Here is a 12,067-nt window from a genome sequence, read left to right as displayed (position 1 = left end):
CTTTGTGGTGTATTCAATTGAATATAGGTTGAAGAGGATTTGCAAATCATTGTATTCTGTTTTTATTTACATATCACGCGACATCCCAACTTCACTGGAATTGAGGTTGTATTTTAAAATTAAGAGATGTGTTATATTTTCACTTTGTACAAATGGCAGACTTGATATTAATGTATTTAAACTATCTGAATTAATTTGGTTTATAAATCAAAACCATAAGTCAAACCTTCTTTCCTTCAGCCTCACGGCTGACCCGCTGTATCCGGTGAATGTAAATGACTCTTCCTTACAGCAGTTGGCTGGGTGCACAAAGACTGAAGTGCTGGCTCATTGGTTGTATTGGGTTTGTGATCACCTTTGAGTCTAATCAGAAGCACTGGCAATGTTTAATATCAAAACCGGCCTGTCAGTAGCTGAGTGTACCAGAGACAATACTGAATGCTATTGGCTAGCTGTAGTTCCATCTCTTTATCCAGTTATTGGTATGGCTGAGGGTTAGGCGCCACTAAGATGGTGACATCTGGCGCTGCCCCATTTGAGCTTCAAACCAGTTTGTTTGCAGTCACTATGACTGCCCTCTCCAAGTTCACCCATTTACACTGCATGGATACAGCTATAATCTGAATGTAGATTAACACAGATTCCTGTAATTTTGGTTTGACTAATGGGATTGCTATATGGATACACATAAGGTAGTGCACAGGGTGTGAAGGTGCATGAATTGGTCACACAGTCCACATGCACAGTGATGTGAACAAACATATAAATTGAAATACACAACAGAAAACACAATATTACAGAGACACCATCCTTTAGAGACAAAGGGACAGATGTCATGTTATTATGTCAACAATTTCAAGGGTGCACGATGAGATGTGCCATGGACTGGAAGGGGGGGGTGCTTTTTGTTACTCATGAATGATGACTCATTGACGCCATTATGATGTGCCGCAGTTTAAAACCACGCACATTTTCCAGGTATTCCCACATCTGTGCACACATCACACGTTTCATTAACACGACTGATGTGTCATCTGTGGACATCTCTTGCAGGATGAGCTGAAAGAAAAAAAAAAAAATTAACTTGTAATGATTTTCGAAATAAAGTGTGCTGCAAGGTTGTTTGCATTGTGCTTTTCCATGTGGGAGATATACTGCAAAAAATTAGTCTGTCGCGGTTGGGAGAATTCAGATATATATTCACAATTTAATATCAGTCCATTCTATAATTCAGATTAAAAGCCAAACACTCTACCCACAAGTCCCCAAATGTTGTTGCTATAGCAATGCTGGACCATGAGTCTTCCCAAAATATCAGAAATCCTGCTTCTGTGTGCTTCAGCCATGAGTTTATATCTGGAACGGCGTGGCTGGACACAAATGCAGGATTCAAATGTCAGTAAAACAGGGTTTAATAAGAGTTCAGACGGGGTTTGGTACACAGGTAGGCAGGCCAAGATAAGCAACAGGATCCGAAACATTAGAGACAATGTCAAAAAACAGGCAGGCAGCTAAAAAAAACAAAAAACAAACAAACAAGCAAACAAAAAAACAGGTAGACAAAAAAAAACAAAACAAAAATACTCAAGAAAAAGTGCTCTAAAGTGGCTCAAGGCTCAACAATCTTGCAACCAGACAGCGTGAAAGGTGTGACTTAAATAGAGGGAGTGATTAGCAGGAAGTGCAGGACAGGTGTGTGTGTAAAGATCTGGAAAGGGGTGTGGCAAGCAGAAGAGAAGATCACAGGGAAACGCCCATCACCAAGCAGAAGACAGCAGAAAAGAAAAGTCCCTCCACCAAAACCCCAAGCAAACATGACAGTGGCAGAAAATTAATTGGCAGAAACAAAGAAAACCAAAAGACACGTCGTACAAACCCCAGTCATGACAATATCCAGCGAACATGCAGAGAAAGCATTAAAGCTGCAACATTTTGGGCTGTTTATGAGCACAGATGTCATATAGCATTCATTCATGACCCTTTGTATTAGCATATAATTACCTGCAACAAAGATGTGAAAATGTGAAGGGAAACAAAATTATGACAGCTGATGGCATAATGCAATCTGTAACCTCACCACTAGGTGACACTAAATCTGACACACTATAGCTTAAAAGTGTCTGGGATTCTTATTTTGATTTTTGGATTTGGATTTTTAAATTTTCTTTTTGTTTACTTTTGCGCTGAAAAAATGGGAGATATGAATTTACCTTTTCTTTTGCACAGCTGATATTTTTCAAAGGACTTTCACGGGTTCATGACCTAATCTGTCAGGGCAGGTGGCTGTCCGGCAACCGTACAGGCTGGACCCGCAATGCAGACTCCCAGACTAGGCTTAGGTGTAAGAGAAAACATGGTCTTTGTTCCAGGCTCTGGTTCGGTACACGTGATCAATCAGCGGAGCAGAGGTAGGCAAAAACGCAGTCATGGCTGAGTAGGGGTCAGAGGCACGAGGAAACACAGACATTCAGGATGAGGCAAGAAGCGTGGTTGAGGAAAACAGAGCAAAAATACGGTACACGGCAAGGCAAAACTCAGGACTGAGAAAGAGAGCTAGAATGTGTACAAGACAACAAACTGGCAGAGGAGTGATTGCTGGGAGGTGTTTAAGTAAGACAGGTGCACGTGAGGAACAATCTAGAAATGGGGCGTGGCTAGTGAACAAAGGCTAAGCACAGTGCAAGACAGTGAGGAAGGGAGTGCAACGAGTGGAGTGATGCAATAGACAAAGATGCGTGACCAGGTGCAGAGAGCGTGAGTCAAGGAAAACACAAAGTAGACTGAATCAAAGTGCGAGACAGAGACACGAGGCAGGTGCAGTGGAGTGAGAACATAATCACAGGGGCGTGAGGGAAACAGGGAACTACAAACAGAGACCAAGGACAGAATGAGATATAACAATGAACCGGGCACGAACATGAGAACTAATCAGAGAATACATGGAAAATAACTACTAAAGCTCACCTAAACAGGAACTGACTAAGAAAACAAAGTGGTGCAGAGACTACATGATAACAGAAAACAAAACCCGACATTAAAGCACAACAGATAATGTTACGAATGAAAGGACCTAAATAAACAAGTGATAAACTCATGATAAAAATGAAAACAAACTGACAGAACAAAACTAGAACAGAACTATGGGCAAAGTATGAAAAGTAACAAAGAAACAAAATGGCAAAGCAAAAATGGAACAGAAAATAAGCACATGATGAAAACAAAATACCTAATAAATCAAAGCTGGGGCAGATGGTGGAAAAAGAAAAAGGGGAAAAAATAGGATCAAAGCCCTGATCAGGGCCAAAACGTGACATAATCTTAGCTGTTAATATTGACACGCTGCTTTCAGAGAGACATACGAGGGGCAGTGAGAAGTTTTGGACCTTGCCCAGAAAAAGCAGGGTGTGGTTCTCTCCATCTTTTGCATCCTGGGAAACCAACATTTCTCAAGAATGTGTGAAGCTTTGGCTCAATGGGTGGAGCGTTGATGGAGAGCCACGCCCTCCCTACGTTTTCTGAGTCAGACTCAAAACCTCTCAGTCATCCCTTATGCTATATTGAAAACAAAAAAGAAAAAGAAGAAAGTTATTATGCTGTTGTTTTTGTAGCATATTTCACAGAAAAGTGTGTGATAGAATGAAATATTATTTTGCAGGTGAAACTTGTTCAAAATGCATTCAGTCAACTTTTATCCTTCATTTTCTACGGAGACGGGTCTTAGTCATTAGTGATGTGATATAAAATGTGATTGCAGTGTTGTATGTGCAGTTGTGCAGAATACATGTGAAATGACTGCATGAGCAACAGGGCCATCACAATGCCTAAAAGAAAGAAAGTGGTGGTGGTGGTGTGTGTGTGTGTGTGTGTGTGTGTGTGTGTGTGTGGGTGTGTGGGTGGGGGGGGGGGGGGGGGGGGGTATGGGTGCACATAAATGACACTTTGCCTGTGTAGAATTTATGCACATGGATGAAAACAGAAGTGTAAAACATGCTCTTCAGTTATTATCATTTTAAGCAGACATAAAAATAAGAAACCCAATAAGACTTGATTAACCAGACAGGACGTAGTTAATTATCTGATTGATACAAACTAATGTCTGTTACAAACACATTTTCCTTTGGTTTTGCAGTGTCTACCAAAATGCCTCGTTTTCTCTCGACAAAGATGAAGTGGCACTGTGCTGGAAAGACGGACTGATCCTTCCAATCAGCTTCCATGGCAACGGGCCACCAGAGGAACCGAAATGGAAGGTGGATGGAGGGAGGCAGCCAGAGGGGTTGGGGTGGTGGAGGTGGGGGCCGAAGCATGAGGGAGGCTGGTGGAGGTTTTGCTTTCACAACAGAACATGGAACACTGTGTGCACAGAAAGAAGGACTGCTGCAGAAACAAAACTAAACACTAAAAGATCTCTGAACCAGTGTCGCATTATAATAAGAACATACACGACATGTTTGAGTCGAGTCTTTATTATAGAGATTAAGAGACGGAATACATAAATCAATATATCTCCATGCAAATGTGGGAGTGAATATTTCAGTCTGAGCTGATGTGATTTTTATGGCCACTAGAGAGCACTGTAACATCTGTAAAGGTGAGGTGTGAATACTGAAAAAATGACTCTCCTCTGTTAAAACAACAACAAAAAACAAACAAACAAACAAAAATAATAATTTTAGAATACTTAAGTAGATAAGGTAACCAGCTGCATGGACATTTTGAATTTTCTCAACTCAAGGATGTTAGTTGTATCTATTTAGATTTAAACATTTTATCCAATTGCCGTTTTACATTTGACCAACTTAAAATTTTGTTTCAAATCAACTCACAGTTCTACTTCAATCAACTAATAATTCAACGTAAAATCAGAAAACATTAGCAAAATATAGAAAAAAGAAAGCTATAGCTTCAATTAGTAATACTCAAATGAATTAATCTGAAAATATTGAAATGGTATGAAAAAAAGCCCACAGTGAACTTTGCATTAAATTTTACTTCTATTTCATTGCAGAGAGTATAAATCCAAAATGTTACGTGTTTTCTGCACATAAGGCCTGAAATACATTTTTTAAAAAGTTGAGACAGTGACATTCATTCATTTTCTACACCCGCTTTTTCCAGTCAAGGGTCAAGGGGGACTGGAGCCTATCCCAGCAGTCAGAGGGCAGAAAGTGGTTCTACAGAAGGTACTACTCCAAAGGAAGGAAAATGGAGCCTGAGCTCGATGGTCAGTTAGAGAGAGCAGAGCAACAAAGTTCATATCCCATTTGATTTATGATCCAGCCTGCATTGCTGCTTATTTTATTGCTGCTCACAAATACATAAGGTCAGAATTATATTTCTTTTTAAGAATAAGAAAGAACTTTATTAATCCCAAAGGAAATTATTTTGCCAGAGTACCGAAACAGTAAACATTGCTTTTTTTTCACACATAGCCTGAACCACAGAATGGCGTGAGAATGACGAATTGGCGCACATCCGAAAAATATCAGGTTTCAGTTCCAAAACGTTCTGTCAGCCATCTGTGAGAGTCCACATATTTGGTCAAAATTGGCCAGCTGCCCTGAGTGTGATGCACATGTTCAAAACTCTTTGGGCGCTGCCGAGATGGGACACTTATCCAATGGCGGTCTATGTGTAATCTGAGGACCATCTGACAGCAATTTACATATTATGATGGCGGAAAAACAGGAGCCGAAATGATTTGAGCACATATGAGGGATCCTCGAGATGGATCTGGCACGGCAAAGCCTGCTGATATGACTTGCACGTGCCACGTATAATAATGTCCATCCCACTGGAGCGCAAAGGAACTGTTGAAATGTATGTGGCACGCTTCACCATGATAATAGTTATGAATTATTATCACGTACAGTGAATATGAACAGCGGCTATCAAACTAAAAGCACCGTGCACTACTGTGCACACCCGCCGCAAATCTGAACAGGCTGTTATATCCACAACAGACCTTACAGTACAGATATTTGTCCATTCCTTCCCATGGGCGACTATTGTCTCCATCATATCTGTATATAAATGGGCAGCTGCGCCTCTCTGTGGTTCGCAGTAAGGCATCGTGGCACCCGTCAGGCTCAGAGCTGAACGGATCTCACACTGTAATAAATGATCACCTTCTAACTCTGTAGAAGATATAACATGGAACTGTTGTGCCAGGCCATGACAGCATTAATAAACATGAATCTCACCTCCAACAATGGAGTGTTTCACAGTGCGGACATGGATGTGGAGCAGAGACCACAGCCTGTGGTTAAAATCCTCTCACCCAGCTGCTGTGTGCTGGAATGAACCACACAGAAATACATCCCATGTGATAATCCGACCATCGTGGTGTCCAGAGTTGTGTTGTGCTCCTGAAGTGAGAAAAAAGAAAAAAGAAATTAAACTTCCCTGGAAAGGCTCCGTCTGATGCATGGAACAGCATGGCACACTGCCAGCACACTTTCAACGAAGGTGTCCAGTGGCATGCACAGGCACATGCGCACCGCACACACTTAGTGGCTCAATACACTCTATTACAGAATGAAATCAGCTATACCATCTTGTCAAATCAAGTGTTTCTATTCCACTAAGAGTTGATTTTACACTGTGATAGAGTATATTTAACTCTATTTGGACTGGGACCAAATATTATCCCAGCAGAGTAAAGATATAAAGATATAATTAAAATTTACTCTGCTAAATTGACTGTGCACTACTAAATCCTACAACCCCTGGCAAAAATTATGGAATCACCGGCCTCGGAGGATGTTGTTTTGAAACACAAGGTTCGGTCAGATCGGCACACAGAAATGATCACACAGACTGCATTTTGCTAGAATAAAAAGGCGTATATTTATTCCCCACAAAAGCAGTTACATCAAACACAAGTGGTTGCAGCGCATTTTTCTCTTACCGTGACGCCTTTAAGGTGGAGAGCCAACACCTTCAGCAGAGTGCGCCTGTCAACCGGCTGGGCGTTCGTACGTTAACCCGCAGCAGACTCTGTTGAAGCATGGTTCTACTCCCTCTTTTCTAGTGTGTCCACGAAGGGAGGGTGAGTGGCCAACTCAACCTCCCTGGCGCACATAATTTCTTTAATCAACAGGCATCTGAAAGTTATTTCTCTCTTACAAAGACATAATAAAAGCAGTTCTTCACTCCCAGTTCAGAATGATCCCAGCATGCTTCACTCCCAGTCGTTAGTGGCTACAAAAACAAAGTCGTGCTATCAGTGTAATAATAACAAGTACATCCAGCTCTTCGCTCCCAGTTCAGACTGACCCCAGAGTGCTAAAACAAAATTAAATAACAAATACATTCTCAGGGTTACATTAAGACAGGTGCAAAACAGCACAATAACATTTATTATACATTCCACTCTTGGTGTTTTGCACCAGTCAATTTATGTAACCACCAACAGATTCAGGTAAGGCTGGGCTCCAGCCTATTCCAACGATTATGTCCTGCCATAGCATTTCCCACATTTCTTCTAGTGATTCACAAACAAAATTTTGAGTAATATAGTCGTGATTATACCTGTATACTCATATACAAAACCCGATGTTGTGGGGTCTAATGTAACATTATATTGGTTTACTCCAAAAGGATCATGAATTAACAGTGTCAATTTCATCGCATTCGTTGAAATATTACCCATTCCACCTCTCGCCTTAAACGTATAACATAGATACATGTAAAAGTGTTACAAAAAGTCATCACACATATTGCTATAATTAATAGTATCAAAGGTGGCACTAATGTACTCCTGGCAGTGACAGACATCCCTGAAAAGATATCCCACCAATGATGTGCTGATGCTTGCTGTACTAATTTTGCCACATGTTTTACCCGGTCACTAGCTATCAATGTAGACACCATGAGACTGGAGATGTTGGACATATGTGACTCTATTAATTGCTGAATTTCCGTAGATTGTTCCAATGCGCATTTGAAACGCTCCAGGGAAAGATTCCATGGGGAATGCAATACATCCCATTGTACCGAAGTCAGCCGACTTGATACAGAATAATTAGTCAAACGATACGTCCGGTCTCCCCAATGCCATAAATGCACATTGTTCAGGCAGCCAGTAAACGGAACCGAAGGTACTTATGCCCCCATCATACCACCCGCCTTCATTTTCGCCCTCATCCCCCCAAATATCACCATCCCAGCAATCAGGATCCCAATCCTGGGGCATCCCGGCTACATATGAACATACCTGTTTGGTATTTACATTACGTGGCTGCTTATTTCTCCTAGCTCTGGTAACTTTTGATATATATGTCACTGATTTTCCTAACAACTGTTTAGCAGTTGTTAGATGATCCTGAATTTCCAATTGCTTTACTTGTTGCTCCAATTTTGTCACTTTTTGTGACTTAACACATTCTGATGAGCGGACTGTATCTAAAGTTAAAACCCGCTCTTTCCAGGCTTCTGCACAAATCCACATCATTTCACTAATTCCTCCCAATGGAGCTTTATCTTTAACCTCCACCCGTTTTAACATTTCACATAAAACTGGCGGAGTCGCGGTGGGAATCGCTCCAGTCCACGGCCCAGGGCGTCCCCCACGTCGCCGTAGAAGCTGGCCTATTTCCTTAAAAGTGATCCCATCCCACCCCGGGACCACTTCTTCCTGCTGAGATGCCACCTCCGCATCTCTCTTTCCCAATCTAAAGCAAGACTCCTGCTGAGATGCCACCTCCGCATCTCTCTTTCCCAATCTAAAGCAAGACATTTCTGTGTGTAGTCTGAGCGTAACCGAATCCTGCCGACAACGCCAAAAATGTTTTGAAACGCAAGGTTCGGTCAGATCGGCACACAGAAATGATCACACAGACTGCATTTTGCTAGAATAAAAAGGCATATATTTATTCCCCACAAAAGCAGTTACATCAAACACAAGTGGTTGCAGCGCATTTTTCTTTTACCGTGACGCCGTGAGCGTGAGCAGAGTGCGCCTGTCAACCGGCTGGGCGTTCGTACGTTAACCCGCAGCAGACTCTGTTGAAGCATGGTTCTACTCCCTCTTTTCTAGTGTGTTCGCGAAGGGAGGGTGAGTGGCCAACTCAGCCTCCCTGGCGCACATAATTTCTTTAATCAACAGGCATCTGAAAGTTATTTCTCTCTTACAAAGACATAATAAAAGCAGTTCTTCACTCCCAGTTCAGAATGATCCCAGCATGCTTCACTCCCAGTCGTTAGTGGCTACAAAAACAAAGTTGTGCTATCAGTGTAATAATAACAAGTACATCCAGCTCTTCGCTCCCAGTTCAGACTGACCCCAGAGTTCTAAAACAAAATTAAATAACAAATACATTCTCAGGGTTACGTTAAGACAGGTGCAAAACAGCACAATAACATTTATTATACAGATGTTCATTCAGTTGTTTAATTTTGTAGAAAAAAAGCAGATCACAGACATGACACAAAACTAAACTCATTTCAAATGGCAACTTTCTGGCTTTAAGAAACACTATAAGAAATCAAGAAAAAAAGATTGTGGCAGTCAGTAACGGTTACTTTTTTAGACCAAGCAGAGGAAAAAAATATGGACTCACTCAATTCTGAGGAATAAATTATGGAATCACCCTGTAAATTTCCATCCCCAAAACTAACACCTGCATCAAATCACATCTGCTCGTTGACATTAACCCTATGTCATGAAATTGACCCTATGTGTCTTTTTGCAAGGAACGTTTTCACAGTTTTTGCTCTATGGCAAGATGCATTATCTTCTTGAAAAATGATTTCATCATCCTTAAACATCAGAAAAGTGTCCAAAATATCAACGTAAACTTGTGCATTTATTGATGATGTAATGACAGCCATCTCCCCAGTGCCTTTACAGGACATGCAGCCCCATATCATCAATGACTGTGGAAATTTACATGTTCTCTTCAGGCAGTCATCTTTATAAATCTCATTGGAACGGCACCAAACAAAAGTTCCAGCATCATCACCTTGCCCAATGCAGATTCGAGATTCATCACTGAATATGACTTTCATCCAGTCATCCACAGTCCACGATTGCTTTTCTTTAGCCCATTGTAACCTTGTTTTTTTCTGTTTAGGTGTTTTTAATGGCTTTCGTTTAGCTTTTCTGTATGTAAATCCAATTTCCTTTAGGCGGTTTCTTACAGTTCGGTCACAGACGTTGACTCCAGTTTCCTCCCATTCGTTCCTCATTTGTTTTGTTGTGCATTTTCGATTTTTGAGACATATTGCTTTAAGTTTTCTGTCTTGACGCTTTGATGTCTTCCTTGGTCTACCAGTATGTTTGCCTTTAACAACCTTCCCATGTTGTTTGTATTTGGTCCAGAGTTTAGACACAGCTGACTGTGAACAACCAACATCTTTTGCAACATTGCGTGATGATTTACCCTCTTTTAAGAGTTTGATAATCCTCTCCTTTGTTTCAATTGACATCTCTCGTGTTGGAGCCATGATTCATGTCAGTCCACTTGGTGCAACAGCTCTCCAAGGTGTGATCACTCCTTTTTAGATGCAGACTAACAAGCAGATGTGATTTGATGCAGGTGTTAGTTTTGGGGATGAAAATTTACAGGGTGATTCCATAATTTATTCCTCAGAATTGAGTGATTCCATATTTTTTTCCTCTGCTTGGTCTAAAAAAGTAACCGTTACTGACTACCACAATCTTTTTTTCTTGATTTCTTATAGTGTTTCTTAAAGCCAGAAAGTTGCCATTTGAAATGACTTTAGTTTTGTGTCATGTCTGTGATCTGCTTTTTTTCTACAAAATTAAACAACTGAATGAACATCCTCCGAGGCCGGTGATTCCATAATTTTTGCCAGGGGTTGTACTAGTGCTGAGCACTACTAAGATTATTTTGTGCAGCAAAGCTTGGGGTGCAATCTCGGCCATATCTGTTCACATGATAGTGGCAGAATGCATTTGGATTCCATAGGAGGAGGTAGAGGATGCAGCAGGGGAGAAGAACATGTGCTTCCTTGCATAATCTACTGCCGCCACCACCCAGCCCCGGAAAACCCTTAAATAATGGATGGATGCACTGAAAACAATCCTGAACTTTTCAATAAAAAAAAAGACTGCCATAATGCGCTGACTTCCTCCTAGAAGAAAAATTATTATTTGTAGATCAAGGCAGTCATACTTTATCAACCTTATGGAATAAGGGTCTAATATCTCATAATTTCTACATCATATATTTGTTGTATTTACATTGTGAATCCAATTTTGCTCAACTACACTAACCAGTCTATCCCACCTTTCAAAGTAACAATGTTTTTGCTGCAGACAGGTGAATTGTGGGCATCGCCTTGGCCTTCTTCAACCACTGGGAACCTCAATGCTGAGGCACCTGTGTGCTGGAGAACCCCCCCCCCCCCCGCTAAAAAAATATGTATCACATAATTGCAGCTATACCCAAAGATTCTACAAAGAGAACTAGTGCCAAAGACATCTAGACACTGGTTGGCCTCCAAGAAGCACCAGAACCAGAACGTTTTGGACCTTCGTTCTCCTCCGAAGACACTGGTGCTGCCAAGACACAACAAACAAGCTATCACCTGTCATAATGTTGAAACTGCCCTGCGTAAATTACAAAAGGATAAAAAAAAAATGTGCTATGCTGAACATGCAGTCATAAGAATTGAATAAGAATAATATAAATAGGAATTGACAGTATCTATAAACTTCCTTCCCCCTCCCACAGCCATAAAGCAGCTTACTTACTTGGCAACATGACTATGCAGTTATCCCCATTCATATCTCAAACTCACTTTATCCCATTCAACTCTAATTAACACATCAGTGATTCATTGTCCTGTTGGTGTCACTGAAGGAACATTTTCATGCCAAAACTGTGCCAAAGCTGCACTAAACTGTTAAGTCACTCACTGTGCGTGTGACAGAATGAATCAAAGATGTATCAGCTCTATTTGCCTTTATTGTATTTTAAATATTTTAAAAAAAGATGTTAAAATTTTGAAATACACTGTATATTTGTATCATTGCAAAGTATCTATTGTGCTCCAGTTTTGTGGTACAGTCTACACATCCAGTGAAGTCGGGACATTG

Source organism: Thalassophryne amazonica, chromosome 1 (assembly GCF_902500255.1).
Source record: "Thalassophryne amazonica chromosome 1, fThaAma1.1, whole genome shotgun sequence".
Taxonomy (NCBI): domain Eukaryota; kingdom Metazoa; phylum Chordata; class Actinopteri; order Batrachoidiformes; family Batrachoididae; genus Thalassophryne; species Thalassophryne amazonica.
Note: the sequence above shows the minus strand (reverse complement) of the source record.